Below are 25177 nucleotides of genomic sequence, written 5' to 3'. Positions count from 1 at the left end.
ATAGAAATCAACATCCTCATTGTCAGAGTAATTATCATAAATGGCTTCACAAGATTTTCTACAATTCCCTTCTATCTCATCCAATATATCAAAACAAGGAGGAACAAGATTTTCTAGTTCATTAATGGCAAAAGAATGATCAATTATTGTTTCTTTATCTTGATAAAAACTTAATGGTAATTGATTTAGATCAGCCTCTTTAATTTCTGAAATATCATTAATACTAAGAGGAAAAATATTACCATTATTGAAAATATCAGGATAAAGGGAAAAGTGTGAACCTGAAACAATGCATTTAAAAATGTCTCTGTTTGAGAGCTCTTGTGCATTATGCTCATTGTAAATTTCAGATTGCAGATCATTCCTTTCCGTGCATATGCTTTTTTGAAGAAGGTTGCTTTGCTGCTCTGATTTTGGCATTTGCTCATCATGGAGAAATTCAGAAATTTGTACAGCAGTTTGCATTTTATTTACTTTGATTGCTGCTTGTACTTGCTGATTTGCGATTTGATTTTCCGAATTTACCTCAAAATAGCTTTCAGATTTCAAGGCGGCTTTTTCTCCAAAATTGCTATTGTTGTCTTCTTGCATTTGAATGGAAATATTTTCCAAGCTTTGTAAAACCACTTCGTCACCATTTATTTGCACATCCATATGGGGATTCTCATTTATATTAGAAGGGGATGGAACAAAGCTTGAATCAATTTCATATGGATTGGGAATGGTTGGAAGAGAACAAATATATTCAAACCAATCTAATGATTCTTCTTCCGTAGGTTTATCTTCGTCTTTAAATCTTAAGCAATTCAAATGAAATCGCATATGAAAATCATTAACAGACTCATTTTCAAACCTACGTAGATATTTAATTTCTTCACATACCTGTTCATAATCATAGCCGTCAAATTTACAAATGAAAATTGTAACAAATTGATCCCAGCTATGGATTGAGGCAACTGGAAGAGTTTTGCACCAGTTTCTGGCTTTTGCCGCAAATGTAAGAGTAAAAATTCTGCATAAGATACCTTCATCAATTCCTTGAAAATCGTAATTTGAAACATTTTGAATAAATTGAAAGACATGGTTAAAAGCAGAAGAATTTCTCTTACCATTGAACTTTACCTGAGACAAGAGTCTTACCACTTCGGGTGGAGTATTGGAAGATGCACGTCCATGAATACAACTCCAAATTGGAAGTTTAAGAGGAGCCATCACAATAAATAAAATATTAAAATTGAAAAGACTCCAATAGACAAATAATCTCAGGCCCTCCTTCTAGCGCCAAAAATGTTGATGCCTCGAAAATCGCTGCAACAACATTGCGGGATAACCACCCGGTCCGGACCTTAAAAGCAGCTCCTTTTCCGTTTGGTGTGGTGGCTCCGACTGTTCATCTAGGTCCAGTTACCTTCTCCCTATTGCTATTGGTTTATAATGTATCTTTAACTACCAATAGACAGGGACATCAGATCACTTCTCCTTGCTGATCAGGCAAGAGAATGACCCTTAAGCTGATTTGGGCTCAGCCAAGCCACAACTAAAGTTTTGCCTCTTTGAGGAGAGGACTTAACAGAGTGTATAATTTACTCCAAATGCAAGATTATTCTATGATGCAAGCAAAAGAAACTAATCTAAATCCTATCTTAATTAGGCAGATATAGATCTAACCCAACTAAGAGCAAGATAATTAAAGTATTGGGATTTAGATATGTCTTGTTTATAATGAATATCAAGTTAATGAAATAGTTCAATTAACTGATATTATGGGTATCAAAACACATCCTATTGAGACATTTTTACTGAAATAATAAACCAACAACACTCAGGAAGTAGTTCACATAAATGATATTGATTATCAAATCAGCAAACCCAATAACTAAACAATAATATGTTGAAATAGTTCACAACATATTACCACTCAATAAATCAGTTTTAATAAGACAGATTTCTGAGTAAATAGTTACTCATAAATCATAAATTAATCCATAAAAAGAGAGATGCATAATAACAAGATTGAGACAAATTACCCATATTGACAATAGTGCACAAACATGAATAAAATGAGACATTCATATCACCATAAAAATGAAACTGATATTTAAAACAGTAGTATTAGAAATACCAATTTATTGCATCCATTTCTCTGTTCTTGGTCTCCAACAGCCCTTTACATTGCTTGAACTTCTGCCTTTAAAACTAGAGCCACAATAGTGCAAGCTCTGCCCCTCATACATAATTCAAGATACAAAGGAAAAATCCTCAATAGTCCTCAGATCTGAGATTTTTCACTCCTCCCTCCTACAACTCTAAATTCCAATTACAATAGTGCTTTTAGAAGTCTAAAATTGCAGAGGAGCGCAGCCCTTATTCCATTTTGCAATTTGTTATTTATACTATCTGTGAAGGAATTCTTGAGAGGAAAGATTGGTGAAGAGAAATCTGCCAAATCCAATTTTACTTGCTCAAAATTCTGATCTTCAATTGCTGGAGAATTCTCATTGACTGAGATCTTTTCTTCATATCTTTTCCACTGTTTTCCTGCAAAAGAAATCAAAATAAATTAAAATGCAATCAAAATATCATTTCTGGCAGTTAAATCAAACCTAATCAAATTATATTTAAATGAATAATTAAAACAAAATATAAGCTACGTATTGATGCTTGGAATGATTTGATTGGCAAAGGATATTATTGGCCAATGGATCTGCAATTAGAAGAGGCTTTGGACAAATGAAATTGAAAACAATAACTCAGAAAATTGATTTTGTTTTCAAAATTCGGAGCCTGATCTTCTGCCTGATTTTTGGCCCAATAAATGATCAATTCTGTTGGTGAAACCTCCTCCAAAATGTTCTCCTTGATTTTCTCTTTCCAATGAGCTGTCCTGGGCCTCATTTGGCCAAGTAGAACTCAATTTATGAGCTTCCAAAGTTGATGGGTCAAATCTAATGTAAATCTGGAAATTCTGTTGCTGGGCTAAAAAAAATGAGAATTTGAATTAAAAATTAAATCCTGAATTAGTCCTTAATTAATTTTAATTTAATTGCTAATTATAAACTAACTAACGAATATCTAATTAACTATTTATAAACAAATTAAATCTAATTAAAAACTAATTCTAAATAATATTTAAATCTAAATTAAATAAATTATTTACATGTTATAAATTAATTAATCTGAACTATTAATTAAATAATATATATTAATTTAAATAATATAATATATTACATATTATTAATTAATATAAACTAATTAATATATATTAACTAACCCTACTCCTTACCTATATAAACTAATATACTAACCTACAGCATATGTTAAATGCACTAACCTACACCCTTCCTTATATATATAAAACATTAAACATAACTATATTACCCTTCCTCACTTCACTCATACGTGAGTGATTTCAAAAACAAATAAAACGTATGATAAAAACAAATATCAACCCTTTTGATGAGACTTAGGGTTAAATCATCATGCTCCATCGCATCGGGGAATCGTAGGATGGAGGGGCTTATTAACATATGTCAACTGAACTTCCCCGATGCGGGGCTTATTAACATATGTCAACTGAACTTCCCCGATGCGATATCGCATCGGGGGTTATGAGTGTTATGGTGTGTGTCGGGGGCTTGAAAGAATGCATTGCGAACAAGACTTCCAACCCATATCGCATCGGGGGTTTTCAAAATTTCGGCAATCGGGAGAATGGAAGGGTTCATAAAAATGTGCTAATGAAAAAGCTTCGATGCGATATAATTTTTGATTTTTCATATTTCTTTTTTTTTGTTTGTTTTAAATTTTAATTTAATTAAATTAATTATATAATATATTAATTAATTTAAAATTTAATTTTAAAACTTAAATTTTCATTTTTTTTTTGTTTTGTTGTTATGAACATAAGTTTTTAAACTATAGGTAAAAAAATAAAACTACAGCTACTTAGAAAATAAATGAAAAATAATAAAAATAAACTACAGCCACTTGAATGTTTGGTTTTTCGAGATTAAGATTTGATTGGAAAATTGGAGTGAATTTCTTAAGTCCCGATGCTTAATTATTTGGCTGCATAATGAAAAATGTTAGTAAAACCCTCTACGAGTTAATATTTAAACTGAATGCGTTATTGGACTAATTTATTTACAAAATGCAATATGTACATTTTATGCATTTTTAACCCAGGCTAGATAAATGATGAGATTGCAAAGGAGTGTCATTTTCAAACCATTTGACCAAATGAGGCGAAACAAGCGTCGATGTGAAGCTTATAAAAAATCGATACTAACAAAGCAATCAAAACAAGAATCCAAAGAAAACTAATAATTAATGAAAGCGTAGGGTAATCAATTAAAATAAAAATCAAAAAGGTGCTTAGCCAAAATTTTTATATAAAGGGTCCCCATTATTTGAAGCGGATGCATCAATAATGGGGGGTGTTGTGTTTTTACCACAACACAGTGGTGGCATGAATATTTGTAATTTTTTTTTATATATAGATTTTGAATCTATATCAGTGGTTTTCATTCTCAACGTATAGTATTATATTACTATCAAATATAAAATGAACTCAGTCATATCTTAGAATTGTGTTTTTAGAAAAATTTCATAGACTTCATGGAATCTAAAAACACAGTAATACAAATTTTATGTTCATAATTCTGATCAACTTTTTGATATCGAGGTCAATTCAAAATTGTGAAAAGTTGTGGAAGGCATTACCTCCCTCATACATGGAACTTTTGTCATGGAAAAACTTGTTCATGCCTCGAATTTTTCCAGATAATACTAACTCATATTAATAATAATTATACTCATTCATAATAATTTAGGCTTTGTTACAATACCATGGGCCAATACCATGGTTTATCAATACCATATTCCCCAAAATCATCTCATTTAAAAAAAAATTATTTTATAAATATTTAACTTAATACTTACAATATAACAATATTCCTAAACATGGATATTTACCCCCATTTTACCATGGTTATTATTAACTTGTCAATAGGATTTGTTACAATACCATGGGCCAGGACCATGACTTATCAATACAATTTTCCCAAAAAACATAACTGATTTCAAAATCTAAATATTTTATAAATAGATTATTTTAATTTTATTTTATAACATTTGAATTAAGTATAATAAAACTCCCAAACTATATTGAACATTTAGGAACAACAAAATCCAATCGTAAACTATGTTGGAAAGCAATCCACTCCCACAAAATAAAAGGTGGGAACTCGTCTCGTACAAGGTGATAATAGCTTTGTAATTTGGCCGTGTGGTTTATCACCTTTCATTGTCATAAGTTTGACCCTTAAGGTGTCTCAATGTCTATGTCAAGGTGTGGTCTTAAGGAGAGCATCAGTGGATGTGGATTCATAGTATTTCTATTTAGGTTCTTATCTCGTTATGGTACCATACATTTGACATCTATATGAAAATGGACATATAGTTACAATATGATGTGGAGCCCAACCCAGGTGATCTATGAAATTAAGAGAACTTGAAATGAAAATTTTTATTTCACAAAAGAGTATCCACTCTAAATTTTAAATGATAGATAAAACTTGCAACATGATCTTTGTGCCAAGGTCGTTTACAACCAACAATATTGGGGTATATATATATTAAAAAGATAAAACTCTAAAATTTCAAATTTAATATATCAATATCATTTGCATGATTATGAATCTGAACTAACTCTTTTTCCAACTTAACAATCTTATCCTCTTACTTTTACATATTTTTGGGGTGTTGGTAATTCTAGAGACAACCTTTGGATTGCTAAGAGACCAGTGCCTAGTACATCTAAAGGTGGTATATCTCCAAAAATTCTTCAAAGGATTGAGACACCACTTACAATATTTCTTACCAATAGAACTTAGCTAGCTCAGTCAACATAGGAAAGACATAGTAAGATGCACAATGATATAAAGTATCAATCAAAGGAGGCCAAAATCACCCAAGGAGTTACAGATAATTTACTTTAATGTGAATATGATAGCAGAAGAAATAGAGGAAGTAACCCATCATATAGAGCTAGAAATATCAAGAATTCCATACTTATCTAGATATATAAAGACATGATGACTATGCAAAAGAAATGAATGCAAAGACTCACGGAGCGCATTTAAAGATTTATCTTCCAAAATCTCATACAGGCATTTTCATCAACTTTTTAACTCAAATGAATTTTTATAAATAAGGAAACATATGTGGTAGCTACGTAGTGAGAAATATGAGAGGAACATGAACATTATGAAATTAAAAAACGGAGAGGACATACTATAGTCTTTGAATGAATGAATCACCTTTGATTTTCATTAATATCCTTAGTAATACATACATGAAAGATGCAAAACGTTCCCAAAAATAACACAAAGTTTCTTTCAAAATTCATGGACCCTTTCTTTGTTTCTGAAAATCACCTATATAAGCCTCTGTAAATAGAGATAGGTTGTTAGCACAATATTCCTTCTTGATTCAGATCATCATGTCGAAAATATCTCAAAACTTCAACCTGTGGGCATGCACAACTTTTTGAAATAAAATGTACTAATTACAACTGATCAAAGTAAAAAACAACAAGTAAAAATAACTTAAAAGTAATTTAAAATTCCAAATCTTAGCATGATGTGGAGAATTCTCAAGAGAGGTTGGATGAAGAATCTCAGTGAGGTGCATGTAGAGGCGAAGGATGAACCATTTGCACCATTAGTGGATTGGAAAGAAATTCACATGTTTCCCATAATGCTTGAGGAGGTAGAGGGGGAAAACATAACTTATTATAGTTACTGTTCAACTCAATCAAGCCCGAATAGTCCAGTTTGTGATGAAAGAGATTTCAAAGCATCCCAAGCCACTAAAATTTCCTCTTTAAGAAGTTTACCATAGTTGTCCCTTTCAAGGTAGTTCTTTTCTCATTGTAGGATCGTGCCTTACTCTTTGGTTCAATCATTTTCTGGTTATATTTCTCATGTGGAAATAATTCTCTACAAGACCCCAAAATATTAGGTATCCCACCATGACAGAGTCTATCACATTCTTCATTGAAACTAGTCACATCCTTCAGTAACTTAATCAGGATCTGCTCTGCGTTGACTCAGGCTTCTTCCTTTGAAATCACCTTAAAAATGTCCACAACAATGTTGGTCTTGTTAGCTATATCCATTGGCCTCAACTCCTCTCAAGGCTTCTCACTCAGGAAATGAATAAATTTCAGTGGATATTAGGAGTTATTTATACTCCTCTCTTTAGCATTTATGATCGAGGGTTCACTGTCTGTACAGATAAACTTTTTCTCATGTATCAGAGTTATGTGCTCCCAATTTTTATTGATTTCTTGGATCATCTCATCCCATACCAACTGCTTGTCTTCAATGAGAGACATATTTCCTTTGAGTTTAGCCTTCAAGACCTTTATGGTCCATGTGGCGACCTCTAGATCCTTTGTGAGAGCTTCAACTTTTATAACTGAGGCTTGTAGCTACTTTTCCTTCTGCTGTAACTTGGCTCTAGCTGCATCAAAATCACTTTGGATCTTCTTCATTTCTCCTTCAAAAAGTTGAAGCTTAGTTAGTGCTTGGGTGAGGTGATCAGTGGGATTCTGAGGGTCTTCAGGCACTACTATTGTGAAAACATGAGATGCAATATTATTTTGCAGTTTAGTCACTATCTATTCCAAGGTCAACACCTTATCCTTACAATCAGCCAACTCCTTAATCAATGTTTCCTTCTCTAGGTTGACTTGAGTCAGCTCCTCTCTTTGCATATGTTCACCATCAGACATCTTTAGCTTTCATCTCAGCTCCTAATTTTCCTAATAGGTTGATTTTAAAATAGCTTCCACTACTGAATTATCCTCTAGATCTACGCCCAGTTTAATGGTAATCTCTCTATAAGACTTCTTCTATAGGAATAGTGCTTTAGATTTGATCCTTCCCATTTTCACCTTATTAGAGATTTTCTCTATATAGGTGTCACTTTTGTTGATGGTCATGAGGTTGTTACCCAAATCATTCTATAACATCTCCCCAAATTTCTTATGTAGGTTAACTTTAACTACGAAAGGAACACCGGTTAAGTCTAGGGAGACATCCGAATTCTCAAGCTGAGGTGTTATAGGTAGGGACATTATTGATTGATGTTTCATTCTTATCCTCATTTCTTCCTTTTCCAGGTCCATAGTGGCTAATACTCCAGATTGGCAAGGATTTAGCATAGAAGTCATATCCCTATGTAGTCTCTCTTTGACCTTGTTGTTGTTAACTTGAATAGTCTTTCCTAGAGCCCAACTGGACCCTGCAGCATCATCACTTCCTTCGGGATCTGGAATCACCACTTTAATTGAGGATGTGGGGGAGCCTACTAGTGGAAACACTAGATTAATCTGGAAGCCTCTGTGGTCTGACACTAGATTCTCCAATTGTATACCCAATTCTTCTTCTTCTTGTCCCTGTTACTGTTCATGTATTGTTCCCATCTTGGGCCTTGATGTCTTGCCCTTTTACTAAAATGTTATTCCTCCATGGAATCCTCCCCTGTAGAGTTAGTAGGCATCTTTCATGGTTTTTCATGTTGAATGGGGATTCGGTCTCCATCTATGTATTAAGAAGCTAGGAATCAAGGTTAGCTTTCCATTCAATTTCAGGCTTGAGATCATGCACGTAAGGTGAAGGTTTAATAATTTCTCTTCTTCCAGAAATAATTCCAAGTGTCTCCCATTTTGAACTTCATGGATTTGAGTAAGCCCTCAACTACTTTGAAGGCCTAACTTTTGTTTACAACGAAAGGGCCTACATACTATCGCATTTTAAAAATGTATCCTTTCTTTCCTAGTACAAAATGGAGCAGGTCTACACTGAGGACCTCTCGAATGAACTCGAGGGGAAGATCCTCATAGGAATGAACAATGGAATATGGTATGGATGAAGTTCACAACCATAGACCTGAATCTTTGTGTAATGCTCATAGACGTACCAGTCTCATATGACAACTTCCTTGCTAAGTTGGAGGAACTCTTTTTGTTGTGGGAAGATTCTAGGAGGCAGAGTTTCATGGATAATTCAATATGCAATGGCCATCAAGGCGAACATGAATTGAGAGTACTCGCCCAAATCAAGTCTTTTTCTAATTGAGGTATTCTAGTCAAAGACATAATTTTTCTACTTTTTGGGAGTGAACAAATGAAGGTCAAGGCACTGAAACTGTTCGACATGGATATATAGGAATAAGTGGACTATAAGGAGTAGTAGCGAAAATAGGATGAGGCCAAGAAATCTTGGAGCTGAAAGGTAATGAGAGCTAATAGATAGATTGGGATATTGAGTAAGCAATCAGGCTGCTACATTTTATGTAGGCACCCCCAAGATGGCTTTATTTACTCTTTGAGACGTATATTTTCCAATTAAACAAGCAATTTTAGCCAAGATTGGTCACATTAAGGTCCGAAAGAGGGTTATTGGGAACCACTTATTTGTCAGAAGGGTTTTGACTTCAAGAGAGAGGATTTGGTCGAGGAAGGACTATTTTTCCTCATCGGGAAGGGTATCGAAATTATGGACTAAGGTAGCATCAGTGAATGTATGCATGGTGGAGGAAATAGGGAAGGTTAAATCTCTTTGGATGAAAAGGGGCGTTATTTCCTGGTTTTTCGCTCTTGAGGTAGATACAAAATAATTGAGGTTCTTTCAGTATGCGTTAGTGAGCCAAGATATAAAATCAAGTAAGGGATGAATTGGGGGCATAATTTAGAAATACAGGCCAGAATTAACAACACTAAAATTCTCCTCCTTCCCCACATGGTAGGAAAACACTTCATAATAGAGGTCGGCGAGTGAGAATGGGTAGTCAGGGTCTGCACTTTGACACTCAGTGTCCGTTAAGGGCTCAACACTAGTGGACTTGCAACTAGTGGACTTGAATTCATGTAGGTTAGAAGTTGTAGGTGCCACATGCTTCATTTTACTAAGAGAAACAAAAATAAAAAAAAAATGAGTTCAGGGAGTCCCTTGCATTTAGGAGTACGTAGAGAGGTAAATCCTATGCATATATCCAGGTGGGGGTATTTTTACTACCCTCAAACAAAAACTGTCAGGCAGGTCAATTTAGGATGATAAGGGCTTATATAACATAAAAGGTTCATTTGTAAAAGTGGCGGGCTTTTGAATTGGTGCAGGATGACATGGGGTGGTTTGGGATTAGTTCCTTGTCACGGACACAAGATTCAGAGTGGTAGACACACCCGAGTTCAACCTTTACCTTTTACCCTTTTACCTTTACCTATTATTCTTGACGATATAGTGAGAAAATTCCACCTGGTGGGTGGTCCCCACCGCATTACGGAAAGTTGTACCAAGGCCAACAGAAGTCCCTCGTCGGGCACAAAAATTGATCTAGACCATCATATATGCACTAACCTTTCAACGCTGGGGGCTTGCTATGTTGTTATCTTGGGTGATTATTCACCTTTGTCGTTTTTGTTGAGTAGCAGAAGGTGTGGATGAAGGGTGATACCATTTGGGAGATGTGCGCCATTTATCCGATAGTTGATTTAAATATACCATCGAACCTGCAGATTATCGGAGTTGAGTTTAAGCCTGAAGACTTGTCCATAATACATACATTGCCATGAGTCAAATGCTTAAGAGGGATGATCCTCTTCATTGATTTTACATTATTGACACCATTACAGTCCTTAGGAATACTATAGAAGAGTTGGGGATAACATTGGCTCCAACTGGGGACAATGTATTGGCATCAATGCATTGAGAACCTGCAACTTGATAATTTCTCATTGGACATGGAGTATTTATAACAACACAAATCTATAAAAGAAAACGTTGATAGCTTTGAACATCATAGAATATTTACATGTACACACTAGTATTTACAATGAATGGGGGATGAAGTACCTTTAATTCTGGAAGTAGAGTTTGAGGAACTAACCATTTAATGGTAGTTCCAATACTTCTCCTTCCAAATTTTCCAGCAAAAAAGTGTTATTTCCTTTGGATTCTAATATTTTGAAGGGGTCAAACCATAGTGGGTCAAATTTCACATGTTTTCCATTATCCTCCATCCTAACATCCCACCTTAAGACTAAGTCGCCTGGTTGTAGTGGTCTATCTTTTGCATTCTTGTTAAACAAAGACTTCATTTTTAGTTGATAGTTTTCAATCTTTCACTCATTTGTTCCCTTCTTTCATGGAGTTCAACCAACTGCTTTATTATTCGAGTTACCGCATTCGATTCCTCTTCTGCATCCTACAACAACTTTTCAACTTTCATTCCTAATTGTATTCAGAATATTGCTGCCTTTCCATAAACTAACTCAAACGGTGACTTTCCTGTGTAGAATTTTAGAGTCACCCTATTATACCAAAAGTGAATTTTAGCTAAGAATCCTAGTTTCTTAGATTTTTTATGACTATTTTCTTGAAGACCCAGACCACTATCTTGTTGGAGGATTCAACTAGCTCATTTCCCTTCGAGTAGTATGTAGTGGAATGTCCAATTGTGATATTAAACTTTTGACAAAAGTTGATGAATTTGGTTGACTTAAAGACCTAAGAATTATTGGTCACAATATTCATCAAGAAATCAAACCTTGAGAACATTTTCTCCTCCAGAAACTTAATCACCAAAAAGTCAGTTGCATTTCAAGTTGGAATGGCCTCCACCCCTTTTGTAAATTAATTAGTGGCTGTGAGTACTCATTTATGCTAGCCACTAGAAGGAGGATGTATCTCTACTATGAAATCCCACCCCCAATTCTTGAAAGGTTCTTTGACACACACCGGAATCAAGGGGACAAGTGCTAGTTTTTGCTTCTAGGTGAAGACTTGGCATTTTTGACAAGCATGGACCTGAGAGTGGACCTCGACAAAAAGTGTGGGCCAATGAAAACAAGCTTTCAGTATCTTGTGAGCTGTGGTTTTCCAACTTTAATTCCCACCAAAATTACCACCATGAAATTGTTCAATCACATTTTGAGTTTCATTCTCCACCAAGCTTGCATAAGAGTAGAATCCCAACGGGGACTTTCTAATAGAGTTGACTAGTATATATGACAAATTTTTGGGCCTGTAGTCTTAATGTTCAGTATTTAGACTTATCCATTTTGAGTGGAAACCATAGGAACAATAGATAATGAACGATATTCTTATATGAAACCAAAGTCTCAAATTTGATATGAATCTTCTGGACGGAGGTTTTAATGTCTATTTGTTGTATCCCTGCTTCATTATCTTCTATTAATAGATTAATCCCCAAGGCTTGGAAGCTAGATTCTGATAAGATTTTGGCTAACCCTGCCCTTTGATAAGCTTGGTAGGCCTGATATCTAAGTCTAGATCTTGGTGATCCAACTTCCTATTTTTTCCTTGCTATTGCCTTGCACTAGAGTGTCCTTAACTTTTGATGTTGGGACATATGCTATAATGTCAGACTACAATACATAGACTCTAATTGCCTTCAACACTTTGACTAGAGCATAGGCCTATTTCTACAAAATGTTGTACTTCAGTTCAACATCTCACAATACTTGACTAAAAAGGCGATTCGATGTTCATAACCTTCCTTATTCTTTTTTAATATCACAACATTGATAGTGTGGGGGGAAGCAAAATAAAAGATATAAAAAGGTGTTTAATAATCGAGGTTGACTAGCACAGGTTATTTAGCAAATATTTATTTAATTCTAGCGAAAGCATCTTGAGAAACAAGGCTCTATTTCACCTCGTTCTCCTTTTTCATCATATATGTGATACCTTTGACTATTTTAGTGTAGTTAGGTATGAATCTTCTTAGAAAATTTATCCTTCACAAAAGCACTTGAATCACTTTCTTGTTTTTAGGCAAGGAAATGTGACTAATAGCCTCCACTCGCTCTAGATCGATTTTTACTCCTTCCTATGCCACTGTGTCCCAACATTTTTCCTTCACTTAGAGAAAACTAAGACTTCTTTGGATTCAAAGACAATCCATATCTCCTTCATTTTTCAAAGGTGAGTTTCAAGTGAAAGATATGTTCTTCATCTTTCTTGGAGAAGACTATGATGTGTTCTAAGTATAGCACTAATAACTTGTCTTGTTTCCCCACAAATGCTATATCCATAGCTCTTTGAAACATTGCTCCTGTGTTTATAAGACTAAAGGGCATGCGGTGTTATAGACATTTTTGGGCACTGCAACCCCAATCATAAATGTCCATAAACCAAGGGCTCCTAAATCCCTAAAAGTGTTGTTCCAACCCTTAAAAGAACAAGGTCAACTGATTACAGCATCTCCCAGAATTTCTCCATGAAAAACTACTCAAAACTGGTCAAAATTGGACCATCTCACTTGCTCCATGGTCAAAGTGCTCTGCATCCCACCTAAATGCACATGGGAGGTGCAATGAATACAGAAAATCCCTTCTATGGGGTGCGATGGGCCAGAGTGGACAAAAGGCAGGGTCAATCTGTGAGGTGGAGGATCATGGAATCTTCCAGAAACTTCTCCTGTGACACTTGCCTCTCTGCATTCGCCCAGGGATGAGTAAGAGATCATTAATCTCCAAGTGGAGTCAAGAACTATCAGGGAGAGGACACTAATCAAATCTCAAAAGCTGACTCGCCCCCCTTGCAAACATCTATATATGGATCCCTTATCCTAGAGATCCAGAGGGTGGAATTTTGTATCTTGTAAGGAAGTGCTGCTGGTTTCTTGGTGTAACATCATAGTGTTGGGTGATCTAAGCTTTTCATGAGGTGAAGAAGGGATTTCTTGCTGAGAGGATGACATTGGGTCAGAACAATTGGTTGTAATCCTCTTTGCTATTCTTGATTATTAATAAAGCTATTCAAGTTTTCCTCCACATTCTTGTATGATTGGTGATATATGCATTTGTGTGGTTAATATATATATGGTCCTATATTGTTTATGATTGTAGATCTCTGTTCTTGGATAGTGTTATGCTGCTTTGATTCCACAGGTGTTCTTTGAAGCTGGGTAGAAGAGGAAGTGAGTGGCAAAGACCTATCAGAAGGGAGAGGAATCAAGCAAGGAACCAAGCGTAAGACAGAGGTTGGTCTCCTTTTTTCCCCTCTTATCTACTTCTCATAAAGGAAAACGAAAGTGGTTTTAGTTTGTTTGTTTCTAAGGTAGCTACCAGCCTTAGTGGGACTAGCAGCGCTGCATAGACACTAGATTTCCCAATAACAAAATGGCAACTCCACTGGGGAGCGAATAGATTGCTTGTTTGTCTATATTTGTTTTCTTTATAAACTTATAGACGGAGCCTGAAGTCAAGCCAGCTAGCCTTTGAACTGCATTTGCTATGCAAGTGCAAAGTAGATCAATGATGCTTCAGTCTATCTCTGGGTTTTGTTTATAAACTGAAAAATTGATTTTGAAGCTCTCTAATTGCCCTTGTCGTGGCTCTAGTAACCTCCTTAGATCTACCCCTATGATTTAATTACTGATTATCACTTGTTTGGCCTAAATCCCTGAACTATGCTGCAAACTGTGATCAAGAACTTGATCAAAAGTCTTGCACTGTACCATCGCACCCTCTCTTCAAGGATATCAGTATGCATCGCACCTCCCATGTGCTATAGGTAGGATGCATATTAGAATCCCTGTGTAATAGGTGTGCTGATTAGAAAGGGATAATTTTGCCTTCAGACTTTGGTTTTTTCACTCTTTTCAGCTCTATTCAGGAGTTTTTCTATCTGTAATCAGTATACCTCTGTTGGAAACCCCCCTTCCTTGCCATTATTACACCTCCATTGTGCAAAGAACTGTAAATGTTTTTTATGTATTGTGAGTCATTTTCAGTTCTCTTTTACAAAGAAGTAGCGTAATTGAACTGTCGTTTCTTGATTTGGAAGTGTCGGAAGTGTCGTTTTCAGTCATAGAAGAGAATCCGATTTTTCTTGATAGTCGATTACACTGTTACTCTTGTATTTGATTTGAATTAATAGTTTTTCAAGTGTCGAAAGCAAGTTTTCAATTCCAAATAACAAAGTGTCATCATTGTCTTCATTTTGTCTTGAAAGGAAACTTGTTAGTAATGTCGCTTTGAAAAATAATTCAGATTTGCACTTAGCTTTCTTTTTATCATTCACACATTAAGAAGGCCGAAAAAAATACATGCATGTGCATTTGCATTTAGACTGTTTATTAGTTTGGTTTAGGATAGTGCATATAGTGTGTGTTCTCTGCTCTATGTTGAAAGAATATCGTCTCTCTTTCCTTAGTAGCTAGGATTTTCATTGCCAAAAGAAGATTAAACGATTGTTTATCATCTTAGATTGCATTTTAGGAATTGTATATCTATACCACGCGGTGAACCTGAAAGGCAAATTTCCTAAGCAAGATCAACTGTAAAATAAATTTAATGAATCTAAAAACGCTTTGTAACGTAATGCACAACATTTAGAAGTCTAGGCTAGAGACGTATTCCAGCGTCGTAAAGCCTGGTAACTGTTGTTTTCATCGCTGGTTGGGTGATTCCTCCACGTTGAGACGATAAGTGCCAGTATGGACTTGTGCTCCCACGTACCGTTGAGTATATATTGGGAGACCACAATAGGCTGTATCCTTTATCCATAGGAAGTCGTGTCTGCCGCCCTATCGATCGCAATGCACTGAACACAACATTCGGGAAGATTGACTGTCGTACCGTAAAAAGTATTCTGCAGTTTTGCAATTGGCTTGGTAATCCCTCTGTCTAGATTTCCACAGTAGTCTCTTTCGTTCCTTTTCAGACTCCTTAAAGGAAAAGGTCCATCTGATCACTTGTCACTTTGAGCTCATTAAAAATCGAAGGCGACTAGAGTCATCTTTTGTTTTTTCTCGACTCTTAAAAATTGAAAAAACAAGTTGTGTCAAAGCGTCTAAAATTTATTTTAATCGGAATAAAACATCATCTTTCCTACATTGGTCTTAGGTTGAGAAAAATGGAGTCCACCAACCAAGGATTTTCCCTTGGAGGAAATCCTAGTCATTTCTCCTCTTGGGGAGATGTTGGTGCACCACATATGGCCATATTGTCTCTTTCAGGATTGAAAATCGGCTTTCCCGTATGGCTCTTCTTGACCTCTGTCGTTTAGAACACCGTGATTCCTGAACAATCAAGTCAGCAACTAAATGATACCATGGTTACCCCCAACCTTCTACTTCATCCAATTCTCCCTCTCCTCCTTCCTCTTCGCTTGATGAAGCTGGTAAAGCCAAAAATCAAGTAACTGAGAAGAAGAAGGAGAAAAAGAAGAAAGAGAAGAAGAAGAAGGAGCCAACGGCGGAAAGGGGCAACGACGCGTCATCTAGCGAAAATCCACACAAGGCACCGTCCAGGCCTAAATCGCCATGTGTCATTTGCAAAGGAGACCACTATCATCAAGATTGTCCTTGCATCCCTTGGATCCTAAGGGAATGGTCTCCTCGTTTGTAGAATTTGGTGTCATCAACCTCTGATGATCATGTTGAGAATGCACCGTCAACAACTGAAAGTGAAGCCACTGAACAAAAAGGAAAATGTAAATTTCCTTGTAAACTGTGTGAAGGCAATCACGTCATCCACCATTGTCCGTTCTTAGACGAGGCTAAAATATTTTTGGATGACCATCCGGTTTCACCGTTATGGCTTCCTCCTGGATATAAGAAACTCTTGCCGAGTCCGTCACTAGTTGAAAATCTGGCTGACACGCCATTGTGGTCGGCTGAAGCATCTATCATTGAAGATGAACCCTCTGAATCCACAACAGACAAAATTCAAAAGGTTGAGGCGGCAGTTGACTTGGTCTTGCCTTCAGAGGATCCATCTTCAGATGATACAGTCACCAAAGAGAACATGAATGATACCGTTCAAATTATCTTCGTAAACACAGACTCTGATGAACATGGGGGCAATATACCCATTCCTTTACCACAGGAAGGAAGTTCGTCAGAGTCATATTCGGTCGTCTATTCGGTCCCACCTCCAAGCAACCTAGTTGTTTCCTTCGATTGGAATCTACTAGGCAGACCCCGTTTGCCAGCTAGTGTACCATTTTGAATCATTTCTCAAATATATAGAATGGTCATGGCCAGTACCATCATATATGAAGGGGCTTCTGTGAGTATCCTTTCCTCAACTGCTTGGAAAGCGCTTGGTTCACCATCTCTTTTGCCTGAGATGAGAAATCTAACAGGCTTTAACAAAGGAAGCAATCGACCATTAGGGATCCTTCCCAATGTGTCGATAACATTGAGAAGGAAAACCGTTCACATGAATGTAATGGTCGTCTAAGGACCCCTGGATTATAATCTACTCCTTGGACGTGACTATATTTATTGCATGGGAGCCATTGTCTCCTCACTCTTTAGAGTAATGTGTTTTCTGCATGAAGTAAGAGTGCTAAAGCTCATAGACCATCTTTCAATCCTCGGTTCACACATAGCAAATAGTCGAATACCATCCCTGGATGGTCTTTCCACGCAAGGAGTGTCTCATCAATCCCCAGTCTGTCCACCTTATGAGCACAAGTGATTCAGGGGACATGACTGAAACCCAGGGGGCATGCACCCTGGCCTGTTTCGACAGGAAGGCCTTGGGTATAGGGTAGGTTTCCACGAAGGATATATGACTGGTTTATGAGATTAGACTGGAATAAAATTCCTTCATCAAAGTTATGTGAGTGGAGCCAGTTGTGCCACTCACCTTTGTTTATTTCGGTAGACATTGCCGAGGAAGTGTTTTGTCCGCAGTGCGGATAGACCAATCTTTGGTAACTTGGAATTTTTTTGCTATACCCAGGGGCATGCAAACCTTTTGGCATGCAAGAGAAGAGCGACCATTTATTTTTTTAAATTTGTAGGTCCTCTAACCCTTTAAACTCATAGGATTGGTCGTTTCCTAACTTGCATAAAGAAAGGATGTAGGGAAAAGCTTTGAAAAAATGCCATTTTAAATGAGACATCCTTATTATACGACTGGATCGAGCAGTTTAACGCAGAATTCAAGCTCATTAAAAAATAAACATAAGAAATGAGCAAACGTTCCCCTAGAGTTTAAGCTCATTAAAAAGTGAACCAATTTCCGGTAAATAGCCATTGTGAATGCATTATCATCAGCCTTTTAAGCCTTGGTCATGTTCTCATCATCACCTCCACTCTGTATTGGCTGATCATTCACCTCCATTTGATTGTTTACCCTTTTGAGGAACAACTGCGAAGAGTGATCCTGTTAGCCATCCTTGTGACACTGCCATGATTGGAAAATTCCAAACCTTACCTGGAATTAGTTGCTACCCAAATTTATCACTCGTTCATCGAAAGAAGAGTCTCCTTTAAGCTCTTTTCATCTTACTCGTAAAATATGAAAAGATTGCCGAGCAATTGGCCTCTCCAGCTCGTTAAAGTGACCTGAAGTGCCATCCATCCTTTAGATTTTAATCTTTTTGGACTTGAGGGATTATTACACAAAAAGATTGGGCACTTGTTTTGTTCGGCTCGTTAAAATTATCGAAAATCCATCCATTTTGTATTAGTTTATACTTTTTTGGACTTAAGGGATTATATGATGAAAAAGGATTATTGGAGTTTTCTTTACGTCCCTTTTCAGACTCTCTAAACTTGAAAAGGACCAAGTTATCTTTGTCATTAAACTCGTTAAAACCGAATAGCGACAAACTTGTCCATACAAACAAGAACGAGTTTCACTATCGCTAGGCTCGTTAAAACATAGCGATGGGTTTTCCCGAAGTGAAAATTATAGAACAAGCATATGTTATCCTCCTCAAGCTTGAAAAAAATAAAGAGGGACTGGTCAGCAATGACTGGGGAAAAATTGGGAAGAAAACTTGAAGAAACTTTATTGGTATCAAGTCACTCTTGAACATGACACTTTCACTCCGCATCCGAGTCAGGTTGGGTTGTTCCGTTCATTGGTCATATCACCATTGGTCCATCACATCATCCATATTTGGGGTTAATGCTACCAATCCATCATGTCAGTGTCACCGATATGTTCAAGAGAAGTCACTCAGAGAATTCACCTGTGTCTCATCCACTGCAATACATTTACGCTCCATTCTTTCATGATCGCCAACCTAAACCTTTTATCATCAGATCGTTTTAACCTCCATTAAAATCATTTGCTTCGTTCCGTGTCATTGATGTGGGATTCACTAAGGCCCTCCTATGATGGATCACTTCTTGTCAACATCAGCTCATTATCCAGGAAGTCGATCTAGGAACAACCCTTTCAGTACTTTGAAGCTTGCATGCCTCAATGGTAAGTTTCTCACTTCTGGCGACAAGTTTACATCAATGGCCTTCGACCGAAATATTTTGCATGGTGTTCAATGCCAAGTCCCTTATTCACACCACGTGAATTGTACTGTAGTACCTTGAGGGTCATCATCATTATCGGTGATTCCTCTTGCGCCTGTTAACAGTTTACATCATTGGCTAGTAATCAGGCGATGTCTTTCCATGTCTAACCCTAGAACATCTCTCACATGGATCGACTTGTACTTTGAGTGAAGATCGAATGAGATTGAAGACCCCAGATCTAGTTTCATCCATCCGGGTTGCGATATATATTCAGGAATATAAAGACATCAAATGTACATCATTGCTACACAGATAATCATCCAATCCAAGGGATGATGGCTCTACCAGAATCATCAGTCTGCACTCAGACGATTCTCTGTCTTATGTACATGAAAATGAATTTATAAAGTTCAGCATTGGAATGCCTGCCTCAGCTAGATCATGAAAATATTATGAAGATAATGTGTTGTATTGTATCTTATTACAGGTCACCTTCCAGCTTGAAAACCCTTCGGATCCTCATGATAAAGCATTTCACCTGAGATTAAAAGATTAATGACCTCATGCTTTAGGGGGCAACTGTTATAGACATTTTTGGGCACTGCAACCCAATCATAAATGCCCATAAACCAAGGGCTCCTAAATCCCTAAAAGTTTTGCTCCAAACCCTAAAAGAACAAGGTCAACTGATTACAGCATCTCCCAGAAGTTCTCCATGAAAAACTACTCAGAACTGATCAAAACTGTACCATCTCACCTGCTCCATGGTCAAAGTGCACTGCATCCCACCTAAATGCACATGGGAGGTGCGATGCATACTGAAAATCCCTTATATGGGGTGTGATGGGTGAGAGTGGACAAATGGAAAGGTCAATCTATGAGGTGGAGGATCATGGAATCTTCCAGAAACTTCTCCTATGACACTTGCCTCTCTGTGTTTGCCCAGGGATGAGTAAGAGATCATCAATCTCCAAGTGGAATCAAGAACTATCAGAGAGAGGACACTAATCAAATCTCGAAGGCTGACTCACCCCCTTGCAAACATCTATATATGGATCCCTCATCCCAGAGATCCAACAGCTGGAATTTTGTATCTTGTAAAGAAGTGATGCTGGTTTCTTGGTGTATCATAGTGTTGGGTGATGTAAGCTTTTCATGAGGTGAAGAAGGGCTTTCTTGCTTAGAGGATGACACTGGGACAGAACAATTGGTTGTAATCCTCTTTTCTATTCTTGATTATTAATAAAGCTATTCAAGTTTTCCTCCACATTCTTGTATGATTGATGATATATGCATTTGTGTGGTTAATATATATCTGGTCCTATATTGTTTATGATTGTAAATCTCTGTTCTTGGATAGTGTTATTCTGCTTTGATTCCACGGGTGCTCTTTTAAGCTGGGTAGACGAGGAGGCGAGTGGAAAAGACCTATAAGAAGGGAGATGAATCAAGCAAGGAACCAAGCACAAGATAGAGGTTGGTCTCCTTTTTTCCCCTCTTATCTACTTCTCATAAAGAAAAACAAAAGTGGTTTTAGTTTGTTTGTTTCTAAGGTAGCTACCAGCCTTAGTGGGACTAGCAGCTCTGCATAGACACTAGATTTCCTGATAACATGTGGGTATACATGAAAGTCCCCCAAGGGGTGGTGAATTTCGTTTTCTTTTAGTCATCTAGGTGTATTTCTACCTGATTGTATCCTAAGAAACCATCCATCATGGACATCCTGGTCGAGCAAACTAGTTTATGTAATACGTATTCCATCTTGGGAAGTGGGTATTTTTTTTTAATGATGCTCTGTTCAAGTTCCGAAAATGCACACACAGCATTAGTTCTTCATTCTTTTTGTAGACTAGAACTAAGTTTGCTACTCACTTAGAATACCTTAGTGGCATTATGATTTTAGCTTGCAGAAGCTTCCTTACTTATTTTTCAATAGATGGGAATATGATGGGATTGATCTTCTTAAGTTTTTTTTTTAAAACGTTTTAGTCCACTTCTTAGAGGAATCATATGCTGGATAATGTTACTATCAAATGTCTTCAAATCATCACAGGACCAAGCTAAAACATTTCTATAAACTTGGAAGAGATTTAAATACCTTTTTTATGTTGTGAAGCGATCTCTTTTGATAATTTGACCATATGGGGTTCATCGTTTGAACCGATATTGCAGTCTTCCACCTGTTCATCAACTCCTTGTGATATAGGTTTTGAGTCTAGATCGTCTTTATTGAAGAGTATCTCTAGTGGGACTAAGCCACAAGGAATATTATTTCCCTTTAGTTAAAGGACTTTGTGTCTAGTAATTGTATCTCCCCATGCAGTTGTCTTTTCCTCTCTCCTTTTCTCTTCTTCTTGGTCGATAACTAAATTTGAAAATTCCCCAATGACTTCTATAAAGCATTTGATCTACTCATCATCCTCAAGTACATGTGAATGTTTTACATTATCAAGTATAGAGGGCATGTATCTAACTTCGACTTCAAACCTAAGAGGTGGATTTTGAGGATGCTTATAGTTGCTTCCAACCATAGCAAGGGATCAACTATTTTGTTCCCTTTCTTGGGTAGGAATTGAACATTTAATGCCAAGAAAAAGTTTTTTATTAAATTCCACACCTCATTTCTATCAATCCTCAATTTGGGATGTTTAGTTTGACACTGATTTTTAATTTTCTTTACCACTAACTCAGAGTCTACATATATTGTCAAGCAATCAATATTCATATTCCTTGTTATTTACAGCCCAAGGAGTAATGTCTCACATTCCCCCACGTTATTGATTGCTTCAAACTATAGTTTAAATGAAAGTGGGATCAAGCTACCCTAAGGGGATACTAAGAACATCCCTACTCCATTACCTTTTCTGGAATTAGCCCCATCAAGGTATAATTTCCATACTTTTCCTTTCACTTTGTGTTGATCATCTAACTAGATTGCTAGGTGTACCTATGTTTCTTCTGAAATGATATCATCTTCTTCTAGCAGAAGACAAGAAAGATCACTATATTTCCTGTACACAGGAGAATTCTTTGAGCCGTCAGATTTATTCACTGTTTTTACAAACCTTGACTCTCTGTACAGTCTTCTTTATTCACCCCCAAAGGTAGGAATGGTGGCATAAGTAAGATCTAACCTGATGGAACCTCCAACTTTAGACCCCCGGGACCTCGATAAAAGCATGCCAAATCATGCAGGCATATCTTCTACCACTATATCCATCACTACGCTCTTAACAGGGATCTGAGCCAAGCTCACTACTAGGTCCTTTATCATTCCCAAGAATTTTACTCTCTTAGAATCGAAGGATTAGAGGTCCTTCTATGGTCTAGAAATATGTAAACCATGTTGCTCCATTACAGTCAATGGGATGAGATTATGTGAGGCTCCTGAATCCATCATACAGTTGTGAAGTAAAAGGTCATGTATTACAAGGGTCATATAGAAAGGTGGAGTAGAAGGGTCTTGTTCTTCAACATGAGCTCCAAAAAAAACCATAGGTCTTTCTTCTTGAATATTTAAACTATCATGGGATGGTGCTCAAGTGCATGGAAGCATGAACTGGGAGACTTGGGCTTTATAAGTAGGTTTTTTCAAGACATCAATTAAGGGAACATGGATTTTGACCTTTTCGATTTTTTTTGAAGGTTGAAGACAATTTGGCCTTTTTCGATGCTACCAAATTCTACTGGCTCTTTTCTTTTTTCACAAATATGTTTTGAAGAGATGGGTGTCTTATCCTCTTTTTTCTCTTCAGGCTTACACGCATCTTAATTTAGAGAGTCCTTTATTTTTGACACATTTGGATCTAACACCCCTTTTCCCTTATTAGGAGTTTTAGGGGTATCTTGGAGAGAAACATCTTCTTGTTGGTCTTGTTCTCTTGACCTTTTCCTTGAGGACTAGAGATCATACTTCCTATGCAGTTGTTCCTGCATGAAATCTATAAATTATTTACAATAGTAACCTTTTACTTGCTCATGGACTTTTGCATCCATATCGTGACCTTCTTCATGAAGGGTTATGATTTCTTGTTCCCCTTCTCAGAAAGAAGAGTACAAGTTACCCCGCATTTCATGATTTTCTTATGATTGTTGATCTGGATCATCCTCTATGTATAGTGGGGGGGAATATGGTCAAGTTGTTATTTCCTTTCCCTTTGTAGTATCCGTAATGGTTGTCTTTGGTATTGGGGATTAAATCCTCAATTTAGGACTTGGGCATTCTGTTTAGGGAGGCTTTTGCTTTCTAGTTCAAGCTTAACCAATTTATGTGATAATGTTTTTATTAACTTATCCATGTATTCTAACATTTGTTCCTGTGATTCTTTCACTTGACCAGAGGAGGGAATTCTTGTTTTCTCTTCTTCTTTTCCATAGGGTCAATCTTGCCTTTCAAATTCCCTACAAATGTGAAATTTCCCTCCACCTCAAGGGCATCCAAAATGTGAAACTTCCTCTCCCTTAGTGTCAAACCAAAATTAGACTCAAAAGCCCCTACAAGTACTACCTGGGTAGTAGCCTGGGGAGGTTTGATTTCCATGGGCAGGTTGTTATACTGCTTATTTAGCCTCTTTATAAATTCTTAAATATCTTCATCTGGTTTCTTCTTTATAGCATTAAACTCTGTTAGGATATATTTATGATCTCTCTTTTCCCCCCACTTCTATGTAAAGGAGTTTTCCAGCTCTTCCCAAGTAGCAATGGAAGCATCTAGTAAAGATTTAAACCACTTTTTGGCTTCTCCATTGAGGGATTGAATGAAAAGCCTCAATACCACGTCTAAGTGCTCAACATTTAGATTTTCTACAAATGCACATAAAATATCTATATGTCTCTATGTGGTGGTCTCATCCTCTCCATTGAACCTGGGTAAAATTTTAAGGTAGTCTTGAGGCATGGCACTCAGAGGTTGAGGCAAGTCTAATGGAGCATACTTGTTCAATAGGAAGCCTGGGACTACCATCTGTACTAATGGAGGTGGAGCTAAATTGATCAAGGGTCTCTGCATTAAGATAACAACTGACATAGTAGACGGGTTGAGAGTTATGGAATTTCTTATGTGATGAGTATGACTGTCAGTGAGGATGGTGTTTCCCTTCCTGATCTCAATGGAAGGAGGAAATGAGAAGGAAGGAGTATTAACTAAAACTTCTTCTTCCATGACATGAGATGGAAGAATATGGTGTATTAAATCATTTTCGGAAGGGTAGGTTAAGATTGTATGACTAAAATATGATCAATGAGTAATGGCATGCTAAGAGCTGGATGAGGAGGCTTCAAAAAATGAGGAGACAGTGGAATCAGTAACTGGTGTTTTCTCCTTCCAAACTCTCCTGAAAATTAACTTCTCTGGGTCAAATATGGATGGATTTCTCTATTGAGATGTATTTGAATGAATGTGTGGTTTCTTAAAACCTAGGATGATAATCTTTATATTTAGAGAGTGGATCTTCCATGGTGATGAATCTACAATCCGGATGTCTTGTCTCACCTTAACAAAGATTTTCTAAATGTCGTGTTCTAGGGGAGAATTTATCTTAATACATTCCCCAGAAATGATGCCAGAAGATTTTGTTGATTCTAGAGAAAGCTTCTGGATTTCTAAGAGACCAGTCCCTGGTACATCCCAATCTGGTGTATCTCTAATAATTCATCAAAGGATTTAGACACCACTTACAATATTTATTACCAATAGAACTTAGTTGGTCCAATCAACATAGGAAACACATTGTGCATGACTTCTTTATATGTGTGTGTGTGTAATATGCACAATGATATAAAGTATCAATCAAAGGAAGCCAAAACCACCCAGGGAGTTATAGATCATTTACCATAATGTAAATGTGATAGAAGAAGAAATAAAGGA

The sequence above is a fragment of the Pinus tabuliformis genome, chromosome 2_2 (assembly GCF_031772625.1).
Source record: "Pinus tabuliformis cultivar Carrire ecotype Pingquan chromosome 2_2, CPIR1, whole genome shotgun sequence".
Classification (NCBI taxonomy): Eukaryota; Viridiplantae; Streptophyta; class Pinopsida; order Pinales; family Pinaceae; genus Pinus; species Pinus tabuliformis.
The sequence above is the reverse complement of the archived record's forward strand: the minus strand, read 5'-3'. Positions refer to the sequence as shown.